The following is a 24,578-nucleotide window of genomic DNA, read 5'->3' on the forward strand; positions in this document are numbered from 1 at the left end:
TTATGACATCACTGCTGACCTTCCTAATAATATCATTGGTAATACCACTGGTGTGCCGACGCACATTACAATATAATAAAGTAACAGGCAGCAGCCAACAGATGTCCTCACAAATAATCCAGTCACAAAAATGTTTGCAGTACCTTAAAAGCAAACAATGGTCATCTACTCAGGGATCACATAGTACTGAAATGAATAATTGCTACTGCTACCTAGCACATGTCCATACAGATATTACATAGTCATGAATAGCTTCTAGAGGGCAAATAAATGAAACCCATATATTGTTTAGATATAAACAAGGCTGATTTCGCTCTTTCAGGGCCACATTTATGATCTGGTTTGCAAGAGCAACACAAGCTTTAAGTAAGATTTATGAAGCCACGCAAGGCCACCTTGCGTGGCCCTGCATGGCTTAAGAAATCTTGAGTTATGTAACGCAGTTCAAATTGCTGTGTTCTATTACTGTGCACCAGAGAGGCACTACCGTGGGTGTTCCCATGCAGCATCCATGAATGTTGGCGCATTCCCTGATTTACGAGTACTTGTAAACCTGGGAATGTGTCAAAAAGATACAGCTCACCAAGGAAGACGTACCGAGGAGAAATATGTTTATTTCTCGACTTTCTTCCCTGTATGGGTGCCTCATTCTGTAGCACACAGAAAGATGAGAAAGCCTCCCAGGGTTGTTTTTGTGCAGGATGGTGCCCTTTCCTGCACACAACAATCCTGCATGCAACAGAGGCACCCTTGCCCCATGGTGCAAGGGTGCCTGCATGGGTTCTAGGCAGTTCATTTTGCCCTGGCGCAGGAGAAAGGACAAGAATGTGAGGTATTTTTTTAAATATTGTCCTGTAAGTTTACTTTTGACACATTCAGAATATATATAAGTTCTCAACGCCATATGCCACAAAGCCCATCAATATGGGCCTCAGTATATGGACATTCTCGTTATCTTTGTTTTAAAGTTAAAGATAATAGTTCAATTGATAGCCAGCAGTTATCTCAAGTAATTTAATGTAGTTAAGAGGCCAAAGTTTCACTAATCAAATTCCTTCAAATGTTTTCGGTTGCAGTCCATTATAAGCAAATTGAAATCCTCATAGAGATAACATAGAGTAATGGGGCTATGTTAGTTCCACTCACAATACCTACTTACAAATTATGTAGTGAAATACTGCATATTTCAGTCTTTGTCTTCCTGTTGACACTTCAGTACATCAGCAGGTGCTCGTTCAACTTGTTTTTCAGTTCCTGGGTGATCTTTTGCCAACTCAAATAAGACAATTTAATTGGAGTGCAGTGATCTTAGGTGCCTTCACATTCCAGAAGTACCCATATAGTTGTACCCATGATGGCTGCAGTGAAGCATCTGATTGCACAATGTGTATATACATTTATGGGTATTAATGTTCATTGGGCCTGGTGGAAGGGTAAACAAAATCTACACAACTGACTCCTCAACAGGCCTAGTGGATGGTGGTGCTGTGGATGTTGTAGGCACCACAGTTATATCATCCTCCTGTGATGGTACTGACAAATGTCTAGTGCTTTTACTTGTAGATGGTTGGTTGTCTCCAGTTTATTTAGATGCCATGATGGGTCTACATAATATTTTTTCCAGGTGCCTCTGTGAAAGAACACTGACAAATGGTATTCATGAAGTTAGTTCCTGTTTATTTCTTTAGGCTCTGGACTTCCTTTTTCTAAAATCACTTTCTGGCCAGTCAAATAGCGGCTTACAATGTTGTTTTTTGCCCTTCCATAGGTACTACTGCAGTACTCAAGCAGGGTCAAGCAACCAAAGGATGGGAATCATGCAAAACTTATTTCCTGTTCCAGGTTTACTGTGAATATGTTAATCTATTTAATCTTGGAGTCTAGGGGTTTTGTTTTGGGGACCAACTATGAAAAAGTCGTTTTTAGAGAGGTTTCTTCATTTTCAGGTGTTGCGGTACCTGACAAAGGGTACCACATACCTCTGACTCACAGTGAAATTGCAACTGATTGGTTAATACCATTATTATCATGAAGTTTCCACCCTCTTACTGTTACTGGGGACTGGCACTTGAGAGCATTTACATCCTCCTCACTGTTGGTTCCCTTTATTTTAATGCAAAATATTCAACAAAATATGGCATCTCAAATTCTTAATGATTCCATCTGGGAAGAATAACTTGTCAGCTAAATTGGTCACTTGAAAGCTTTGTCAGTGTGAGTAATCCAGGGGTACTATAAAACAGTACTTGTCTGGAACTTTGGGTATGCTAAATCATCCTCAGTGCTTGGCACAGTACTCTGCTGAATACAGTGAACAGGATATGTTAAAGGCCTGCTACAACATTAGAGGCTTAAGGCAAAGGACTGTAACAAGGGAATGGGACTTTAGTGACCAGTATTATCTACTATTAGAACCATGATAGTGGTTCATCTCCCTGAGGCCAACAGTCATCTAAAAATTTGGCAGAAATCCGTTAGCCTGATGGGCTAAAGTATTCCAATTCTGGCATATCTGTGCACTGATGAATAACTTCTAAGTCTGAATGAATTTTTTAATTGTCTCTACGTTTTAGAACCTTTGTGGTTGATTGTACACCAATCTCAGAAAGTGAGAATACCCTCAAATCACACTTTTTGTACAGTGAAGGTCCCTGTTGTGGGCACTGTGAGCATATCATAACCATATAACATACACAATATCTATACCAACCTCGTAAAATAATAAATTGTGTTTCTCTTTAGGAACAAGCTGCTGAATGTTTTGATAACCAAGCGATAGCCATCGCTTCCTCCTTATCTAACAGATGTTCTTCTTCTTCATTTAGAGTTCTCATTTGTGAAGTATTTAAAAGAAACAATTTTGACAGTATTTAACTACTTTCAGATTATAATTTGTGATCACTGATTTATGTATATGTACATTAAATACATATTCTATACTTTATGTTTTTATTAATTGTTGTGCACACTGAAAAAAATAAATTTTGTAACTTGACGTACAAAATTTACTTTTTACACATTCAGAATATATATCAGTAATCAATGCTGAACAAATGTAATTTTTTAATAGTTTGAAAACGAATGCTATTGTTTAAACAAAAACATTTATTAGTTGATTAGTATAACTCCACACATTTTATCATTAAAACAAGTTGCAAATATGTTTTTGTTCTCAGCAAGTGCTATTTTACCTTGTGCAAAATTTCACCACTTCTGAGTATTCATTCGCTTTCAGCACTCCAAATGCTTCAAAGAAAATATTGTCCTAATGGAATATTAAAAAAACATATAAGCTATTCCTGTTAGTATGTCAACTCAAGAGCAGATACAACAATTTACTACATGGTGGACATCATTTTGTCTACAACGTTAGTGAATTAATACTTAGCAAAAGGAGGAGAAATCCTAAATACATATATATACCACCCTAAACTAGTAGTAAGCAATAATTCTCCTCTTTGTCAAAAAGGATTGCAATCCTATAGAGATCCTCACTCTTTTAGGGCTGGGTTATAATGTACACTTCGTCCCAGATTTATACTCTGCACTGAATTAGTGTCATTTTTTTTTTTTTACGCTAATTCAGTGCAAACTTAACTCCTTGTTTATATTTTGACGCCAGACTAGCCTAACGTCAAAATATTGGAGATATATATCATTTTTTGAATGCGTGAACCCATTTTCCGTCAATGAGATGCAAGGTAGTCGTTCCCGTCCAAAAAAATGACTCCAAGGCCCTAGAACCTTATTTTTCCTCCTGTGCAAAATGGTGCACGGGAGGGAGGCGGGCCTAAATAATGACGCTAAGCTCGCTTAGCACCACTATTTAACGCATGGGTCAGGGCAGGCGTTAGGGGACCTGTGGGCACATTTCCATGGTGGAACACCATGAAATAAGTCCACAGGTGCCCTCCCCAGGCCCCAGGGACACCCACGCCAGAGGGACACCGGAGGATGGCGGAACCCCATCCCAGGTAAGTAGGGTAAGTATAGGTGAGTATTTTTTTCATATTTTAAGTGCCATTAGGGGCCCTAAAATGGGACCCCCTTCATGGCACTGGGTGCAGTGGCAATGCCCAGGGGGCCCTTGCCCCTGTCCTGGCCATTGGGGTGGTGGGCATGACTCCTGCCTTTTGTAAGACAGGAATCATGTGGTATGGATGGTCTTGCATCAAGAAATGACGCTAGGCTGGTTAGAGTCATCTTTTTTTAATCTAACCAGTCTAACGTCCTTTTTCTGTGCAAAACCCCCTTCTCCCATACCGCACCACTACCCGGCTTACATCCTTTTCCTTGATGTTAACCCACCCTTTGCGCTGGATTGTGCCATTCCATAAATAAGACGCCCGGTCGGCGGATTGCAATGGCGCTAGCCGGCAGTAAACTTTTTCACGCAAAACTACTTTAGTGCAGTTTTGCGTGAAAAAGTATGAATCTGTGCCAAGCGGCATTAAGAATCTAATCTCTGAAACTAGCTCTAATGCACTAGATCTTATATTTTCAAGAACTTTGGTTTCAGAAATAATAGATATGAAGCTTTTAAATTATTTGGTAACCTCTCCTTGAATGTCAGACAAGTGCCATTACATTCCGTCCAACCTGACCTGTTATTAATTTTGCACTGTATGATGACATAACGTAATGGTCTCTCCTTCACAAAATGATGCCAACAGTTGTGTACGTTTTCCTATATATTGATACCTGACCATATTTAAAGTTTATGATCTCAGTGTTTACTTTAGGTCCATCTGTTCTACATCTTTGTATCATTTGGATGACATATTTTCTGTAATCCTTAACAAATAAACTTGATAGTACTTCTGCTCTACAATTTGGAACGTGAGTTGTTTGGCACAGCTGTTTTCAACAATGCAAGGAAAGCAGTTTATTTTATGATGGATTGTGCTAGCTCACTGTGTAATAAACTCACAGATCCGTCTTCTTGAGTCCAGTCAAGCTCATTTGCAAAACCTTAGCTCAGCCCTGGGTAATAATGTCTTTGAGCGGTCAGGCTTTGTCAAATGAGCAGTGCTAAGTATTTAGAAGTACCAAAACAGTTGATTAAGAAAAATGAGCTAAACCCACTGTAGGGTTCCAGAAATATAAATTTTAATGCAAATCATAAATCAATGCTTTTTATTCAAATTGCAAACAAGCATTGGGATTTACCATGGTAAGCAGCTATTTGAAAAACTTAGAAAACTTTGTAAAATTGTGTGTGGTTACTCCAGCCCAGTTAGGATGACCAACTCCAGTAGGGTGCCAGGGCCAGTAAGACATGGGACAATATTTACCTTGCAGTCAAAGCAGACTCCACTCCAGTTACAGGCCCTACGTGTGAACCGCCATAGACATCAATGGAGAAGTCTTGACACAAGGAATACAGGATGCTCATTGGTGACAGGGGTCTTTCTGGAGATACGGTTGGTCCACGAAAAAGGTGAGGCAACCTTGGTCACAGGGTTTGATGTCTTTTGAAGTTCATTCTCAACTTGTTTCCTTTAACTGGGACTTGGTCTCTGAGGTTGCACTTCGTTGCTCAGCAATGGTCAAGCATAGTGGCTGTCAGCTCACAGCAGGCTTCTTCACCTTTTGTGGATGTGTGTGTGGAGCTTGGTAGCCCACCCCAGTGGCGTAGTTGCATAAGGGCTACCCATCCACAGGAAATCTGGTTTGGCAACTGTTTCCCTCTCTCTATCCCCAACTCCAACCTGTCTACCAGAACAAAAACCAGCCCTTCTCAAGTGTGTCCACCATTTTTCCTTTAAGGGTGTATTTCCCTTTGAAACACACCTTTTGGGCTCACACCCTTTTTTGGTCTTCATGCCAGAGAGAGGTAATACCTCCTCTAACAGCAAGTCCCATGTATTCCTTCCTGAGAGTTGTTCACAACTGCCCCCAGGAGGCCTAAAGGCTGACTTGTGGGCAGCAACCGGAAACAGTCACTAGAAAACTCTTAAATGTTACAGTAAATTTGATTTGGGCATCAAGTCAAGTTTAATGCAACAATTCTCATAATATGTTGAAGTACCAACATTAGAAGTCACATTCAGGAGTTAACACAGCTGAGTTGTCAGCATGTGACCCTTTACTCACCAATAGGGATACTAGCCTTTCCACACTAAAAACAACAATTCCACTTTTTAATATATAGCACACTGCCTTAGTGCTCAATCGGCCTGCCTTTATGGGTGACTTATATATATGTTAAAAAGGAGGTTCTGGACTTTGTCATTATTGCAAAGTTGAGTTGGCAAATTGAGAACTGCCTTGCCAGCCACTAATGCAGCCTGGGAGTCTTGCTTTGCTTTGTCACACTTGTGGTGGTACAATAAGTGCTGCAGACCATGAGGGAAACTTTAACTTACAGGCCCTGAGTACCCCTTGGCCCATATACTAGGGACTTATAATTAAGTTAACGTATGCGAATTGTGGATGAGCCAATCAGACATATACCTTTTCAGGGTCAGGGCACTGGCACTAAGGTCTGTTGAGCAGGCCTCACTGCACCTTTATAGTAAAAAAACCAGCAGCATCAGTCTACATTTTGAGGGTCATCGTGCATAAAAGGCATTTCCTTGCAATTCACATGACATTGGTTTGCACTCTGGTATTGTTAAATGCACATATTGCTCTTAACCAATGTCATTTCTAGAAGAGTGGCGACAATTCAAATGTTCAAGATCGCAGGAATAGCTATTTCTGAAGAATTAACCAATTGTAATGTGTTCATTTTCTCAAATAACTAGAACGACCATGAGAAATTCCTGTCCCTCTTCTTGAGAGTTTAAAGTAAATTTTGCTCTACCTGTACACAGATCACCAGTATCCCAAATACCTGTTGCATGCATGATTATTAATTTGCACTGTCCTCATTGAGGTTAACAGTGCTGTACATATTGGCGTATATACGTTCTCCTCGATTTTGTGAAGAAGGGCAGTAAATTTAAAAATAACATTTACTGGTATGTTACAGTAGCAGTTTACTCTAGATACATTAGAGCATTGAGATCCTACTCTGTCCTTTGTTTCATCCACTTTCAGCTGTTTCTGTTGATTCTGCTATATGTTTGTAACATTTTTGTCTTTCTTATCTATTTCCTTTTCTCAAATATCAATTTGTTGGAGAATGCTTTCAGGCTGACCGCTATTAAGCGCAGGTCCGAGGATAGGCCCTTGAAAATTACCTTCTCAAGTCTGTGCCACGGGTCCCATTTACGCTGAAGGGGACCGCAAAAAGCAGAGAGAGTGTTGCAGGAGGCTGTTGACGTAGTGCAGAGAGCCAGGGTAGGCATTGTTGGAGTTTTGTGTTGGTGGTCCTCGCAAGCAGTCAATGCTGTAGCACAAAAGGTCAGGCCGACTGAGCTTTGTGGTGCAAGCGGTAAGGTATCAGTGTGAACAAAACTGTTCCCGGTTACTAAGAGTCCAAAACCTTAATTTCAGCTCACTGAGCCAGTCCAAGGGTCCAGGACCTAAGAGGCACCACTTGGCGGTCAGGAACTCACTGCAGCTGGGTCCAGGGGCTGGTGTAGGATGTTGGGGTGCTTTTTATGTCCCTGAGGCTCAGATCAGGAGGTCAGCAGACTAGCCCTAGAAGTCACTCTGAGAGGCCTGGGTTCAAGATGAAGTTGTAGGCCCAGTTCTTCCTCTCCAGGCAAGAGTGTGGCCAGTCAGCACAGAGGGCAGCAGTTCCTTTAAAGCAGTAGGCCAGCAGCACACTAGTCCTTCTTCCTGGTAGAGTACCCACAGGTTCAGAAGTGTGCCCAAGAGTTGATATCTGAGGTTCAGTATGTATACCTTTTTGTGCCTTTGAAGGAGGGAGAAGCTTCTAGAGGCATCGCTTTGAAGTACACAGATGCCATGCATTCCTGGCTTTGCTCTAGACTAACTAGACTAAAAGTTTCTAAAAGTGGCATTTTCAAAATTGTAGTTTAAAATCCACCTTCACCATAAGTTAGGATTTTTCATTACAATTCCAGAGACACCACTCATGAAGAAGTTCCTTGTTCCCATTTGAACATTACAATTAGAAAATATTATAAGGCAACTCCAATGTTATCCTGTGGGAGAGGAAGGCCTTGCAGTGTGCAAAAACACATTCCCTACCAGGACCTGTAAAACTTAAAAGTACTACTTTTTAAATACATTGCACCCTACACTCTGGGCTGTGAAAAGGTTTGTTTTGCCAGATTGAAATGGTAGTTTTAAACTGCACATGCACAGGCTGCAATGGCAGGTCTGAGACAGGTTTAAAGTGCTACTTAAGTGGGTGGCACAATCAATACTGTCGACTATTAGCTTTTAATTTACAGATTGTAGGCACCGGGAGTGCCACTTTACTAGGGACCTACAAGTAAATGTAATATGCCAATTGGGTTTAAGCCAGTCCAACATATTTTAAGGAAAGAGCACACACACTTTAGCACTGTTTAGCAGTGGTACAGTGTGCAGAGTCCCAAGGTCAATAAAAACAAATTGGGCAAAAATAGGAGGAAGAAGACAAAAAGTCTGGGGATGAAACTCCAAAAAAGGCAAGTCCAAAAGTATGCATTAAGCAGGGGCCTGTTTGGCTACTAACACAGATACGTGTAGGCATGTTGCAGGTACATTCAGATTCCTCATGCTGAGGTCCATAGTCAACTGATGCTGCTATGTTTTGGAACACCTTTAAATGCTCTTCATTAAGTTGTTCAGATCAATTAATTCAATTTTCTCCTGATCCATATCATTTTTGTCTACTTTCATAGCTATGGCTACCTAATTTTCTACAATAGCCTTATAGAACGTATTGTATCCTGAATTTTGGCTCTCTTGGGAAGTGCCTTGCACAACTTCAGCTTCTACTGTTTCTTTTTCATGAATTTCATCATTCAACATTTTTAAGTAAGTAAGAAATACTGGACATTGAATACAATTTTCCACTGCATTGAAAGCAGCTTCATAGTAGTTGTGGTAACCTAAAAGGTCTTCCTTATGAAGCCATTTTGCAATTAATTGCAGAAGAGCATGTAAAAGTAGTCTTTTTTCTGTAATCTGACAACTTAGCCTATGATGATTGAGACTCAGGCCCATATTTATACTTTTTTAGCGCTGTATTTGTGTCATTTTTGTACGCAAAAGCATCGCACACTTACAAAATACAATTATATTTTGTAAGTTTGCGCCGCCTTTGAGTCAAAGAATGATGCAAATGCGGCGTTTAAAAAGAACAAATATGGGCCTCACTTTGTTGTCTCTCGCGAAACAACTGTTGCAGCCTGAAACTGCAAAGTGACTTACATATATACATCTTCTTTGACTTTGTTTCTCTCTGTGTAGAACTGAACTACTTCAAAGAGACATAAGTTCTCTAAATGAACACTTTGATCCGGGTTTTTAGTGCCATGTTGATTTCCTGAATGAGAGAGATACTGTTTGTCAGCAAATGCCATCAACACAATTTTTATTGTGTTGAAGCAGGACCTAACCCGGCCCAAAGGATATTCTTACTCTTGCTGTGTAAGCTAGAAGAAATCAGCCAATCAGACATTTCACACAAGCCTATATCCTTGTGCAAAATCATTTTCAGACACAAACTTTACAAGTACTTGGTTGAAGATTTCTCTGCTGAGATATCTTTTCATACGTCTTTCGTTTCTCTCTTTTCAGACTTTGTTATACTGAAATTGGCATTTTGTGCAGCAGCAATGGAATTGTCTGCAATAAATGGAATGTCCACATTTGCATTTTATAGCAAAATGATGGGGTTATATTCATTATTATCTTTGAAGCCTCACTTCCCTTAATATTGTATGTGTTTTTTTGTGTTTTGCCAGTGACTTTTTGTCTTACTGAAGACTTGAAACTTTTTATACCCATTTAGAAATAACAGGCCTCTGGAAAGCAAAGTGAACTTCTTATATTATGACTGAACCAGTACTCATTTATACCACGTGGACTTCCCATGAGATTCATGAGACTGCAGTGGATAATTTTTACGTTTAATGAAATTTTCTGTAGCAATCCGTGGCACTAATATTAAGGACTTGTGCTGCGTTTTTGGGAATATGTACTACAGCACATGGCAGTCAGTTCACTTTCAAACAGAAGATGTTAAAGGTATTCAACATTCTATCTGAAACATAGATATTCAGATTATAGAAGCAGGGATCTGTACTCAACAATCATCACAACAACCTTCTCCTATGGAAAAGAGAAGTGGAAAACAATGGGCTTCTAAACTCTTTTCCCACACACTAATTCTTCCACCTTATGCCTGTCTCATTTGATACAACTCCGCAGCATCACACATGACATCTGTAGTCAGTAGGGGTTGAATATTGTGTTGCTCAAAGATATCTTCTACTTGAAAAATCTACTGTCTGTATCTGATGACTCTTTCTAGACTTTGAAGATTATTTGCCTACCGAAAATAAATCTGTATCTAGATATTTGTAGTTCTTGTTTTCTGCGTTCAAGTGCTAGAGCTTTCTTCACCTAATCTTAGCTTGTAGTGGATCCTGTTAGTTTTATTGGGACTCAGGAGGTTAGCTCATGCTTTTGGCTTGTGCCCCCGTCACAAAGTGACTTTTACCCTACTTAGTTTGCTCTGTTTTAGCCCATTTATTTTTGTATTTCTTTTAAAATGGCTGCCATGTTTATAGTTGGAGAAATGTTTTGATTTATCAGTGCCACTCTTTGAAGGTGTCACTATCAGCATCATAATCAAGTGATGAACGTAGGTAGGCACATCATGTCCCCATCTCACTTATGGGTGACAGGAACATAATGTACACTTGTCAGGGATTGTTTATATAATTGCCACCACAAGTATGCCTCCTTATCTATTGTTTTGGATCATACTTATGTCAGGGGTTTCTACATGGTCTGCATAAATACACCTCACACAGATAGGGTTATGAGAGGGGATTCCTACCAGATACTATCAACGCCATCTATGCTGCATGTCACCCTGCTGCAGAATTCAGCCTTCGTGTCCCCATGGAGTCTGACCTAGAGACCTCATTCCAAGGTAACGAGGGTTGGGGGGGGCACTTCTCATGGACATGGTACTGGCAGATTAGTACTCTTTAGGTTAGAGATTAGGTTCTTCCTGCTAAGGATTTTACATTTCATGCTTAGTGCAAGATGGTGGGGGTCTTTGTATTCACAACTCTCACATGTACAATCACGCTTCTTTTATTATGCATTATCCTAATCATTGCAGCTCATGCATTTTACTGCAGATTGCAGTCCTTTCAATAAATATATTGAAAACTCTCCTGCATCTCCTTCATTGACTGTGTGTGACTGAGACTTCTTGCTAACGAGAGAAAAGGTAACTTCTGTTCCACCATGTCTCCACTTAGATGTCGCAATCTAGGGTCCATGCATAAGGCTGCCAGAAATCACCTTTTACTGTTTGGGTTTTTGGTGAGTTACTGCTTGAGAGCGAGGCGAGGTACTGTTGGGACTCAGTCACCTACAAACAAAAGTGCGGTCATACCTAAACTAGCTGTCTTGCCTAGGTGTGAGCGTCCAACTACGACAAGCTAATAAATTCTTGTCAAATGTTTCTATCCTTTGTTGACACACCAGTCACTAAACCGATTAGTGGCTTTTCAATTTCTTGAAATACACCAAGAGTCTTAGTGCTCTCCTTCAAATCAGTGGAAGATGTAGTACTTTGCCTTCCAGGACTTTCAATGATTCACTTAGAGGTAACCTTGCCATTTTTGGCTGCTGACGAACCACAGCTGAAAAAGGGTGAACTGTTTGGATGACAGTACTCACATACATTTAGCTGCTGCAGCTCAGCAGGAATAGGAGAGATTTCTAAGTTCTTATGAAAGCCTCTCATAGGCGTTTTATTATCATTAAGTTTACTAACACAGCATTGGCAGACAACTTGGTGGATACATAGATCAAACTGTTCCTCAGCTAGTAAATATAGAACAAGATTAAAAAACGGAACCAGATCACTGCCTTCAATTTTCGCTCTAATATCTACCTTTTTATCTTTATCTTGTAGTTTGGATGGCAGCAACAAAACACACTTTATTTGGAGTTTCTGATGATGTTGCTGCAAAATCAGTAATTTATGTTGTAATACTGTTTAACTTATCCTCTACTACTACATCATGACTACATCATTTTCTCACCTTTTGCAGTACCAATAGGGTTGGCACTTGAGCACTGACTCTTTCTGGAATACTGCATTACCTCATAGGTGGGCCTTGCTGCATCTCGCAAGAGTACCTCAGTACCTGTGAAATTAATTTATTTTCTTAATAACCCGCTTAATGACCCGCTGGGTCCTCTTGAAAAGTCCCTGGGGGTTATGGATCGAGTACTTGGGCCTGCTATGTCATTTTTTTAAAGTTTTCTAGGACAAAATGTTGGAAAATGGGTTATTGGTAAGGGCAGGTAAGTACCTACACTTAGCAGTAGGCCACTAACCTCCACTTAGGTCCAGTTAGGTCTCAGTAAATTAAACCCAGCTCAACCATTGGTAGCTTGGCAACGAGCGACAAGGCTTAACTTAGGAGACAAAGCGTAAAGCATTCAAATATCACAAAACAGTAATTAAATAAAACACAGGAAACAGTTTAAAAATCCAAGATCAATTTATAAAAATAGATTATATTGGGATCTTTAAAATGACACCAAAACTAATAAAATCAGATAAGGGGAACCGGAGATATTCATTTTTAAAGAATTAATGCTTTCTAGCGCATAGAAGCAACTAGTGCTTAAAGGGCTAAAAAAGGTCACACTGGAAAGGAACAAAGTCCAGAGTTCAGGCCACCAACGAGGTAACACTGTCACACTTACTTTCAGAGGTGTTTGATTCAGGAAAGTGGTCCACAGCACCAGCCAAGGTTTCAGAGGCTCTGGTGTGCCTCTTGGGGTCTGGGACTACAACTCCCACAATGCACCTCTTCAACTTATGGAATTGCTCCAAACATCTCCAGACTTCTGGATCTTCTTCCAAAGATCCTTTTTGTGTCCTTGAAGTGTCCACAACTTGATCCAAGGTTCCAGAAGCTCTGAGTTGCTCCTTGGGAGTTGGGACTATAATTCCTTGAATGCACCTGGTCAGACTCCTCAAATGGCCACTGGACGCTGGTCACCTGGGCTCCGCTTGCAAGTCTTGATGCAGGGGACTCTGGGCAGCTCCTTTGTACCTGTAGCAAACAGGGAGTCCCTTCTTGAAGCAGTAGAAGACAGGTAAAGACCTTTTAGTGGTGAAGCCCAAGTGTGCAGCTGGTGCAGTCCTCCAGAGTGCAGTGTCCAGGTCAGGGGTCCAGCAGGGCAGTCCTTCTTCTCCTGTAGTTCTTCCATGTTGGAATCTGATAGGGATCTGAGGTGTGGGTGCAGGTCTGCCAGTTCTATCCTTGCTCCTGGGTGAAAAACAGGGGGGTCCTGGTTCTCCAATCAGGGGCAGGGTCCCTCCCCCTGTGATGACCACTTCCTGGGAAGTGTGGCAAAAATCAATCCCAGGGAGCACCATTCCTCAAAAATCCATCATGGCTGAAAGTGATTTTTGGAGGTTACATCTGGCTGAGCCCACCCACTGGTGTGGCTAGGAATCCTAAACACATCCCTCTCCTGCCCTCTCCTAATCTAATCAAGGGGGCACCTAATTGTCTGGGTTTGCAGGATGTGAGGGTGTTGCTGGGTTGCTCCAAATGTCCTTCTCTGCCTTTGAAGATCAGTTTGGCAGCCCTCCCCCTTCCTGTTTCACCATCTGCTGAGGGGAGATCTCCTCCCACAGGCACATCTCTTTGTGTGGAGCCAGGTCACTTCACACCTCATCAAGGCAGCCTGGCCAGGCTGCCAGAGGCTGGCCAATCAGAGCACAGCAGCAAAAACACTGCAGGGCTGAAGTTGGCAACTTTTCAGGTAAAGTTTAAAACTTGAACAGGTTATATTAAATCCCACAACTGGAAGTTGTGGGATTTATTATAACAATTAATTTGATACCAAACTTCTGGTATCTGTTACTTAAGGGGACTTTAAAAATTAAAATAAAGTCTCCCCATTCTAGCCTATGGAGGCCATTCACTACAATGAGGGAAAAACAAATTTGGCTGTTTTACCTCACCAGGGCTTATAAAACTATTTTTATAAGGTCCCTGCTTATAGTTACATGGCACCCAGCCCTAGGGGCACATAGGGCACACGCTAGGGGTGACCTATATGTAAAAATAAGGTAGTTTAAGACTTTGGAACTACTTTTAATTCCAAAGTCGAATTTGCATGTAACTTGAATTTAAAAGCAGCCAGCAAGGCAGGCCTGCCTTTAAAATGACACTGGCAACCTCAGCAGTGCACCTATGGGGGCACTACCTAAGCTGTGGTCCATAAACCTCCATGCCCTACCATATACTATGGACTTATAGGTAGGTTGAATTAGCCAATTATAATTAGCCTAATTTGCATACTGATTTGACACAGAGCACAGGCCCTGGGACTGGTTAGCAGTACCCAGGGCACCATCAGAGTCAGGAAAGCACCAGCAAAAAGAAGAAAATGGGGGCAAAAAGTTAGGGGGCCTCTGCAATCAGCCCTGTTCTCTCACACACAGGGACCGAGTTCCCAAGTCTTGTAATGACAGCTGCAACATTTTCTTCAGTGTTGTCTCCAGTCAATCAGATATCTCGGCACTGTGGTACCAATACCGTAGAGTGAAAAAAGCTCTCTTGGCCAGTCAAAGGATCCTAATATTTTAATTTACAGTGCTGCGGGAATCCCATGGAAGTTAGTGGCCAGCAGTTTTAAGTTTTTAACCCATTCTTGACCACGCATGCTCTTCTTTATAGGCATATTTCTAAAAAATAAAAAAAGCTAAACAAAATTACACCAAATCACAAAAAGCTTGCTTTCTGAGTAAAATTCTAACTTTTCACTAAATCTGGCATGCTTCCATTCAGCCATTTTTTCCTTTATTAGTAACAGGTTTGCTATGGGAATTAATACAAGAAAACACTATTTTGGTACCTCTACTTCCTTTTCTCGGACCCTGCTTTAGGGATCAGGGCTAAACTTTCCATGAAGGAGCAGTTTTGGATGAACATTTTTTCTTGGAACGTTTAATGTAGATTCATGAAACTGCACCAAAGTTGACAATGAAACAAAAAATGCTTCTCATATAAAAAGTATGCCATAACTATATCTACACAGTGGCAACCACTACTGTGTAATATATGTTTGCTTGAAATGTTAAAACTGACTTTGTATGTATGTGTGTATATATTTATATATACATATATGGGCTCTTGGACACACCATGCTTCTGTTTACCATCCCAAGAGTAAAGCTACGCAACACATTTTAAGCAATGTTAAAACTGACTTTGCATGTAAGTATGTATATCTTTCTATATATTATATAGAGGATAAAATACCACCTTCTGTACATTATAAGAATATTGCAAGTTACCGAGGAGTTCCATAACCTTATGACAAAGGCAGAGTTCCTGTTATGGAAATCTGAGGTGACTTGCAGTTTCCTTATCATGTATGCAGGGGGTACTTTATCCCATATAATACATTGTCACACCATCACCTTTCCCACAATCCACTTAAAACCTTGCTGTGGAGGTTTTTCATATGAAAGAGCAAGCATGTTTGCAAACATAAAGAATTAAAATGAAACCTCTAGTACAAAATTAAACACATCAAAAACGTGTTAATTATTTGTTGCAACCAGATATTAGAAACAGTTCAGTACAAGTCAACTTGTTTACAAAAATAAAAGCTGCAGTTGCTCGGAATGTGTAGAAACATGCAGAATGATTCTAGCGTTTCCCTAACTATCTAACATATGCAAAATATAAACAGTCTCTCTCCTTGTTCTTTTAAGCTAAAAAATATAGCAGAAGAAAAAAAAGCAGTGTTCTATTTTCATTGCTTTAAACAGCTGCTTCAATTATCCTCGTGACCTGATGCCTTTTACCTCGGCTGCTGCCACTGGCAACAGAGACTGTGACATCAGAACTCAACTGTAATAACTTATAATAGTCAAGTCCTGATGTAATTTCTTTAGAATCGGCCACTGTTTGTGTTGCAAGTCACTGATTATAAAGAAATTGGAGACAGCCATTTTATGCAGAGATTACAGAATTCCATGTAATCTATCTATCTATCTATCTATCTATCTATCTATCTATCTATCTATCTATCTATCTATCTATCTATCTATCTATCTATCTATCTATCTATCTATCTATCTATCTATCTATCTATCTATCTATCTATCTACCTATCTATCTATCTATCTATCTATCTATCTATCTGTCTATCTATCTATATATATATGTATACATACATATATATATATGCACATCATATACACGTACAAAGTTAGATTTATTGTTTTAAGCAAGCAACACTGCTTGGCAGTGAAATGTTGTTGGAAAGATAAACATGTGTACCAAGGTGCAGTGTATGTTTGCTTTTTCTCTGTTGCCTCTCACCCATGCACATTTAACAGCTGTGGTGATGAGCCACCTCAAGTAAAGTTGGTGGATGGGCCCCTTCAGGCCCCTCTCTAATGACACCCATGCCCAGAGGACAGACTGAAATGTGGTGCAAATTTGTGAAAATCTGTGTGCTAACAACTCATGTTATTCCACATTCCACATGTCAGAGCTCATTATGACCCAATACAATTTAGAAATACCACCCTGTATTGGTGATACAGTGTGTAGTGTTATCATGCCTCATTACTTGTCCACTTGTAATCAGCCCTTTCTAGGTGAAAACACACCTGGGGAGATATTATACATGGCAGCATGGGCACAATGGGTGTGTCCTCCTTCTTTGTGTACCCCTGGGACACTATGGTATTACAGACAGGGCAGAGGCCCACTCTGTAATACTAATAGCGATGGTGCAAATGTAGTGCCAGCATTATCAACAGAGGACATTCTCTCATTTGCATGCAATCACTCATGGCACCCGGTTGCAGGGGGATCTCTGATTCCTCTTTAAACAGCAGGCAGGTTGCCATCCGCACAGAGAAATACAGAGTGGCTTTGAAGCAGGTGCTCCATATTTTAATGAATGTGCTGCTGCCAGGGCAATGCAAGTTTGCGGTTGTCCTGCAGGCAGCAACTTTATCATAAAAGAGCGCACTGTCCCTGTTGGCACCTTGTGCGCCTTCCTAAAGGTGTGTTGGACCAAATAGGGACATTAAACCTGTCTTTAATAAGGACCATGGAAGTTAAGGGAAAAAAGTGTATTCCAGAGTAAGTACACATACTCATTGTGCACAGACAGTATAATTAATACAATGAATTGTGTATACTTCTAGCCGTGATAGGAGAGATAACTTTGTGTATTTGCTATTTTATATCGTAAAAACCTTTAAAACACTTTTCTGAACTCATGTTTTAAAGAATTTGAGACCTCCAATATTGACTTTGTTTCATTGCCTGCAGAATGCTATCCCTGTAATCATGTTTTGTTTTTTTGTTTTTTTGTATTTATTTTTGTGCAATGTGTATACAATTAAAAATAAAAAATATTGATCGCACCACCTTGCCATTAGCAGATCAGCTGGCTTTGCCAATTGCTCTTTACTTTTTTGACAACGTGTGCTTCAAACGCACTATATGGGACGGCAAAGATAAGTCAGACCTTCACTCATCCAAGTGGGGTCAATCCGTTTGATCTTCAGCATGGCTTGCAATTCGATAAATACATTTTGTCCAAGATTTTATACACTTTTTAGGTTATTTTATATTTCTTATCACTTGTACTCAAAATACTGGAAAATCTGCTACAAGACTTGTAAAGAAAATTGCAAAGAAGGCAGGTGTCCACTAGGTGGCGACGTTGCTCCATATAAACAAGTTTTCATTTGACCTCACAAATTTGCATACTTTTCGACACCGAATATATTTAATTTGTCTCGTACCTTTTTGTCTGAATGGAACATAATCAAATATTTGTACAAGTGTAGCAGGCGCTCATCTTTTAGAGTCCAAAATATTAAATTATAAGCTATACATATTACTTTTCCAAAGCTAAATGTCCAGACACCGTACTGTTTCCCATGTTATGTTATTGGAAAGCAACTGGCTAAATCTTGTCTGTCTTGAAACAGACCATGGAAGAACTCGTATGTTTATCCTAGTCCCTACACATTCTTGTACACTCAGAATTTTACAATATGCATCTTTCAGTAGACAGTTTATTATACAGATTGTTGTAAGCAATAGAATTGTTACAGCTCAGAGCTCACACCCTCTTCAATAATAAGCAATGCTGCTACTTTTGTGTTCTTAACAAAATGCGAGAGTAAAATTAGGGAGAGGGAAGGGGAAATGGGCATTTTGCTTCTAAGGAACGATGTTACAGACTTGCACAGTACTTTATGGCAGGAGGCCTTGTTTGGAGGTAGTGAGAGGGAAAGAAGGTCTGATGATAGAGATGTGCTTGTTAAATTTTGCTGAATGAAATACTTGTAAAATATGTCGTTGGATTACAGATTTCTGAAGAATGTGATTAGTGATCCCAGGTGCGAGAAAGGAGGCCGAAATTGTACATATATATTTTTTTTTCTTCATGGATAGTGTCCATAATTTTCTTTAGGATTACGTAAACTATGCTTCGGCGACCATCTGAATGAAATTTGTACAAAGAGTATGCCCTCGCATACTTTAGTCACGGAAAAGACTTCAGGCTCCTGCGTCACGCAACGGGGTACAAGAGCAACGCAACTCTTAAATTAGGGCCCGTATTTATACTTTTTGACGCTAAACTGCGCTAACGCAGTTTAGCGTCAAAAAATTTTGCGCCGGCTAACGCCATTCTGAAGCACCATGCGGGCGCGGTATTTATTGAATGGCGTTAGCCGGCGCAAGCAGACCGGCGCTGCCTGGTGTGCGTGGAAAAAAACCACGTACACCAGGCAGCGCCGGCGTAGGGAAAAATGGCGTTAGGGCGTCTTAAAAATGGCGCAAGTCAGGTTGACGCTAAAAAATCGTCTTAACTCGATTTGCGCCATTTTAAACGACGCCCAGACGCCATTTACATGACTCCTGTCTTAGTAAAGACAGGAGTCATGCCCCCTTGCCCAATGGCCATGCCCAGGGGACTTATGTCCCCTGGGCATGGTCATTGGGCATTGTGGCATGTAGGGGGGCACAAATCAGGCCCCCCTATGCCAAAAAAAAAATATAATTTTTTTTTTTATATACTTACCTGAACTTACCTGAATTTCCCTGGGGTGGGTCCCTCCATCCTTGGGTGTCCTCCTGGGGTGGGCAAGGGTGGCAGGGGGGGTCCCTGGGGGCAGGGGAGGGCACCTGGGGGCTCATTTTGAGCCCACAGGCCCCTTAACGCCTACCATGACCCAGGCGTTAAAAAGTGGCGCAAATGCGGGGTTTTTTGACCCGACCACTCCCGGGCGTGATTTTTGCCCGGGAGTGTAAATACGACGCATTTGCGTCGCCGTCATTTTTTTAGACGGGAACGCCTTCCTTGCATCTCATTAACGCAAGGAAGGCGTTCACGCAAAAAAATGACGCTATTTGCCCATACTTTGGCGCTAGACGCGTCTAACGCCAAAGTATAAATCTGGCGTTAGTTTTGCGCCGAATTTGCGTCGAAAAAAACTACGCTAATTCGGCGCAAACGGAGTATAAATATGCCCCTAGGTTTATCAAGCCACGCAAAGCCATCTTCGTGGCCTTGCCTGACTTGATGAATCTGGAGCAACGCAACACAGCACAAATTGCTGTGTTGCGTTATTCTGCCCTGGGAAGGTGTCCCATGGGTGGAGCGTCGGTCTTCCTATGCATCCACCCATGGATTTTGGCGCATTCCCAGATTTACCATTTCTGGTAGACCTGGAAATGCAACAAAATCTTTGCCTCCCCTAGTCAGACGTAACGAAGAGAAATATCTTTATCTTTCCTCATTCTGTGTGCTGCGTTTTGCAGCACACGTAAAAAGAGGAAAATGCCTCTTAGAATTGTTTTTGTGTAGTAAAGTGCCCCTTCCTGCACAAAAACAATCCTGTCTGCCACAAAGGGACCCTTGCACTTTGGTGCAAAAGTGCCTGTGTTGGCGCTGGGCAGCACATTGTGCTAACACAGGGAAAAGACAGGGATGCTCTGTACACTGTTAAGTATGTCGCATTCCTGCCCTTTTACTATCATGCAACGCAGCAGGGTGTCATGCTGCTCTGCGTGATTATTTGATAAATATGCCCGCAGTTTTTAGCATACAATTTTGTGGTGAACGTTGCTTGCGCAGCTCACAGAGGGTCAGATTTAAGAAAAGTGGCGCTGCATTCAATGCAGCACCACATTTCTTGCACCCTTAGCGCCCCCTAATGCCACCATGTGTGCGCTGTATTTAAGATACGGAGCGCCATGGTGGTAGTTAGGGAACTAGTGTCTAAATTTTTGAAGCTAGTTTGGTGCTTTGCAGGATTAACATAAAAAATGTTGACACTAATACTGCAAAGCACATTGAGGCACATTATAAATAATGGTGTGCCTCCTTTTAACACCTGCTTTGTGCAGGCAATAAAAATGCCCCATTTTGTTGGTTCCCCTAACGGGGGAACGCCCCCCTTGAATACATTAAGCCTGGCACAGACATAGTGTGGTGCAAGGGGTTACAAAGTGCTGCAAAGCATGCATTGGTGTACTTTGTAAATGTGGTGCAGCGATATTTGAAGCCTCATACCACATAGAGCTTCTTAAATCTGGACCAGAATGTCTTGTGGCTCTCATTATGACTATAAGACTGTGGCCCTCATTCTGACCTTGGCGGTCTTTTCGCAAGACCGCCGAGTTACCGCCGCGGTAAAGACCGCCGACCGCGGCGGTATGCCGCTGCGCGTATTCCGACCGCTGGGAGCGTTCTGCCGGAAAACCGCCAGCAGCCACACTGGCGGTCGGCGGGAAAGTGGAGACTGGTCAACCTCCACCGCCACGCCAGCAGAACACAGCCCCCAGAATTACGACCCACATTTCTGTGTGGCGGTCTTCTGTTGGCGGTCTTCTGTTGGCGGTCACGTCCCTATGGCTCCCGTCGCCTCCAGGAGGACCAACGCACAAGGTAAGTTGATCGTCTGTGAGGGGAGGGGGTGGGGGGGTGTTGTGTGATGTGTGCGTGCATGGGGGTGTGTAGAGGGGGTGTGTGAGTGCGTGCATGCGGGCGGGGGGTGCTGCTGTGCCTATGGGCAATGTGTGTAGTTCGGCGGGTGCGCATGTTGGCATGTATGTGTGCGGGTATGTGCCCCCATTGTGTATGTGTGTGTGTAGGGGGTGTGCATATGTGCATGTTGGGGGTGCGTGCATGTCGGGGTGCGTGTATGTGCATGTCGGGGTGGGGGGGGCAGGGGGTTCGTACCACCTCTGGGGGGGTGGAGGGTGTGGGGGGAGGACTCGTGGGGGGTAGTGGGGGGTGGGGGAGACCCCTATCAGTGCCAGGGAAGGAATTCCCTGGCCCCGATAGTGCCTACCGCCATGGTTCGCATGGCGGTTCCCGACCGCCAAAAACCGCGGCGGTAAGCAGGGTCATGATACGGTTGGCGGTCTTGGGTCGACCGCCGGGCCGGAGTGCGCAAACTCCAGCCCGTCGGTCATGACCGCCGTGGCAGTCGGAGTGGGATAGTGGCGGTCGATCGCGGCGGTGACCGCGGCGGTCAGAATGCAATTTTTTGGACCGCCGGTCTGATCACGGTCCGACCGCCGCCTCTCCGCCGACCGCCAAGGTCAGAATGAGGGCCTGTGTGTTTAGAGCAGCAGCATCACTGCATGTAAGAGACTGAGTCGATCCCACACTGTCTGGAAGCTGTCGGCCTAACTCCTGGCTAGCCCACAGTACCTCACCCACCTTAATCAGGGTAGTAGCGATTTGTGACAACCTGAACCTGAGACTCTGACTCCTCAGGGAAGTCGTGGTGAACAGATCACACTCCTTTTGCTCAATTACTCGAAGGCCCACACATGCCAAGGCAAGGCGAGAGATGCAAGCAGAATTTCAATATATTTATTTAATCAATTGCATCATAGTATATGAAGCATGAGCTGTGATAATAAGGCAGATCAAACATAACAGTGTGATCATCATTACAATGAGGGTGAAAAAGATAACCCCACCATTGTGTATGATTCTAGAAAGTCTACTGATTCCTCCCTGACCACTTTCTATGAGAGGTTAGTGGTTGTAACCCATCTGCCAGTCCCGGTTTAAGGGAGGAACCCCGACCCAATCCCTGAGTTGTATAGCAAAGGTGTGCCTATTGACTGAAAGGCAATCAGCTCAGGAGTGGAAGGGTCAGTGGCAGGATCAGCAAAGCTGGCTGCAATCTGAAGTAAGTCCCAGGATGGTCATGACTGGAATGCCCTCTGTCCTCCTTAGGCCTAATTGATGTTTATATAATGAACCCTATGCAGTTTGTGGAAGTAGGCCTAATGTCATGATATGTCTAGAGGATAGGAGTTGTCTCCTGAGATGACAATCCAAGCTGGTATTTTATGTACCAAAAGTAACAGCCTTGAAGAAGGCACAGAATGTGTGTTGTGCTAAAGGTTGATAAAAATATGCAGTACATACTCTGTCTTCCTTGAAGGAGGCAGCTGATAAAAAATGCAAAGCAAATCACTAAAATCAAGCTCTTCTAAATAAATGACAATTAATAAAATAAATGTGTCTGTTTAAAGGCTCAGGCCGTGAAACTAACTAAAAACATGAGTGTCCAACCTGGCACTAAAGGGCCACTACAACACCCTCCCCTTGTCGGTTCAGGAGTGCAGATCCTATTGAATATGAACTAGAATAAAACCCATAAAAGCTACAAAATATATAAAACCTAATGATAATAATACACTGAAGCAATAAACTGCATATAAAAAAGAAAATAAAGGGAATACCATGTCCAGGTCGACAAGTAAAGCAACCAGAGGAACAAGGGCAAATTGTAATCATTTTGTAAAAAAATGCCAAATTAAAAGTGAGTGGAATCCCACAGAAGGTCATCGATTATATCAGTGGGGATAGAATTTAGAACAGACTCCACTTCGTCAGGTGATAGATCCACCAGTTCCTTGTTTAAAAGGCCAAAGTAGCACACATGATCTGTTGCGTCAGCCATGACAACAGCCAAGAAGGCAGCATTTCGTGCAGTGCCAGATGACAAGGCACAAGGAGCCATAGCCAATTGATCGTGGAAGGCTGGCTTGCAGGAGGCATCACGGAGTAGCCACAATCTCACAGGGCAACTCTGGCAATGAACCCTCATTGAGAAGACCATCAGAAGTATGTCCACAGAAAGTAGATGCTGCTGAACAAGACACACTTCTAATGCATGTTCGAAGGTGCACCATGGCCAGCGAGAGACTGACTGAACTCAGCAGAATACCGGTCAATATGACAATAACATTCTTTGTCAAGGTCTTCCAATTATGCTACTCCAGAGTACTGTATCATGCTTTCACAACACAGCTGGGCTGGTGGGAGCCCCATGCCTCTTCTTGGTTGAAAAGCAGCAGCCATTGCGAATCAAAAATAGCAACACCAGTATACTGCCAATTATTGCCAGTACAATTGAAAAAACCTCTAAAAACATTTGAAAAAAATGAATGAATGGAGGATGGTGTTATTCCAAAGATAGTCTGGAGGGTACTCACAAATCCAGAACCAACAGATTAAAAAAAGTGAACAATCCCTGCGGTGGTAGATGCATTAAAAATGTGACTGACCAATTCACCAAAGTGTTTTGGAAAGTTTGTATTTAAAGCAAAAGTGCCTTAAGTTTGCACAGCTTCTCGAAATTGACATTGGAAGTAACAATGCGAGGCCACATATTTTCTACTTTTATCTCTTGTGTGGGTGGGGAAAGTACATTTCCATAGCAGGTCACTATTTGAGAAACAGAAATCGCATAGAGAACTTTTGCTTTTATCACACAACAGCCTTGATCAGTCAGCATGAAGTAACTCTCATTTGAAAATAACTGAAATACTGGGCAGGTCACAGAGATGGGAGAACTCTTCAAGTAGCAATCTAAGTTAGCTACAGACACATAGCATGTGGCACCTGTTTACAAATCTTTGAATGACTTATAGAAGTCTCACATTCCCTTCTGCTAGGAAAAAAATCCTTTTCACCACTCAAGCTTTTGAAATCAAAGGGCAGATCCCACACCTCACAAATATAACTATCTCCTAACTTCAAACCTGCCAACTGGAAAATGTTTCCAACACAAGGTAAATTGGAATGTTGATATAGTTAGTGAGATCACCCCATGTATTAACCAAAATGAAGATGGTGTTTTAGCTACTGTAAATGTCTCACTATTAAACATGATGTAAGTAGTTTCCTTTGTTTGCCATTATCTGTTGTTTACGTGTATGATTGAATGTGGCAAGCAACTTAGAGTCCACATGCTTCCAGGGCATGTGACCCACCTTTAGAACTTGTAAAGTCCAAATCTACTGCATCTAAGCTGACTTTGTCCATGATGTAAAAATGACATAGGCCCTAATGATAACATTGGCAGTACATACCTCCTACCGCTGCCGTGACGGCTGCCAATATACCCCCACAGCAGCTACCATCCGTCCACCA

General features: G+C 42.0%; 1 protein-coding gene across 1 annotated transcript in view; it reads left to right on the plus strand.

Moving 5' to 3' along the window:
- PARP8 (poly(ADP-ribose) polymerase family member 8) overlaps window positions 1-24,578 on the plus strand; it is a 636,820-nt gene that overhangs the window by 559,546 nt on the left and 52,696 nt on the right. The window lies entirely within an intron of this gene.

The sequence above is a fragment of the Pleurodeles waltl genome, chromosome 1_1 (genome assembly GCF_031143425.1).
Source record: "Pleurodeles waltl isolate 20211129_DDA chromosome 1_1, aPleWal1.hap1.20221129, whole genome shotgun sequence".
NCBI classification, from domain to species: domain Eukaryota; kingdom Metazoa; phylum Chordata; class Amphibia; order Caudata; family Salamandridae; genus Pleurodeles; species Pleurodeles waltl.